Here is a 1,051-nt window from a genome sequence, read left to right as displayed (position 1 = left end):
CTGGTACGGACGTTTGCAGCCCTAGAGCAGCCGGCCTAACGCTGCCGTGAGTTGGGAGCATTAACCCCACTGACGCGGCACGAGCTGGGAGGTGCACGGAGGCTGCTCACCTAACCCCGCTAATGTTTCGGCATGTTGCGGTGGGCATAGGGTTGACGCTGGGCCTGGGGTCCGTGCCGGGGGGGACGGTCGGAGGCATCGTCCCAGCCTCGTGCTGCCCCTGCTCCAGCCAGAGCCAATGTGCAAAGCGTGTCGAGTAGCCGAGATGGTTACGGTCATTTGAAGCCTGAAGTCATGCGTGGGGGCAAGGGGGAAATTACGGTGCCGAAGCACAGGCTGACTCTTCCTCGCTTCTGGTTTTGAGCCCTTTACGGTGCAAACCTGCGGTGGCAGTTATAGGGTTTATTTTTCCACTGAGTTTTCTAGCATTGGTCTCTTTTAGGCGATGAGGAATATTCCTGGTTTAATAATGCATTTGGTAAAGACTTTGCTGTTGGTGTCACCAATGAGCTGCGTTTGCTCATTTGGTCGGTACCAGTCAGGAGTAGGTTAGGGTGCAAATCTGAAGCTGTCTGTGTGTTTACTCTGAAGCCTACTGAAGGCCCAGAGGAGAGCTCCTGGACTCTGCAAGCAGAAGTTTGCTGCCAGCAGATGTTTCACGTGAGAGATGGTGCAAAATGCCTCTGGCTGGGTTCTGCCTCCTGCCGTCTCCCAGGATCCCAAGGTGTCCATCACTGGAAGGCCCTGGAGAGGAGGAGGGACAGGAGTAGTCAAGGTGCCTGCAGCTTTGGGCTGCTGCTGCCACCGGCCGAGGGCCCGTGGGGAGGCCCCACAGGTGCCCCCGTTGTGCAGGACAGCCCATGCGAGGCTGGAGGAGCCGTTTGCTCTGGCGGGTGCATGCATGCCCGCATGGCGAGGAGTGCCAAGTGAGCCTTGGGCACCTCTGCACCCCTCAGGTGTCCTGGCAGCACCCCAGGCCTGAGGACCCATTGGCAAGCAGATGCTCAGGGGTGACATCTCACCCCACGTTTTTGGGGGTGGCTGTCCCCAT

The 1,051-nt window shown here is 58.7% G+C and overlaps 1 protein-coding gene across 1 annotated transcript in view; it reads left to right on the top strand.

Moving 5' to 3' along the window:
- Positions 1–1,051, top strand: part of LOC104162940 (acyl-coenzyme A thioesterase 11-like) — a 5,749-nt gene that overhangs the window by 3,088 nt on the left and 1,610 nt on the right. The window lies entirely within an intron of this gene.

This window comes from Cariama cristata, unplaced genomic scaffold (assembly GCF_000690535.1).
Source record: "Cariama cristata isolate BGI_N322 unplaced genomic scaffold, ASM69053v1 scaffold34066, whole genome shotgun sequence".
NCBI classification, from domain to species: Eukaryota; Metazoa; Chordata; class Aves; order Cariamiformes; family Cariamidae; genus Cariama; species Cariama cristata.
The sequence above is the reverse complement of the archived record's forward strand: the minus strand, read 5'-3'. Positions and strand labels throughout refer to the sequence as shown.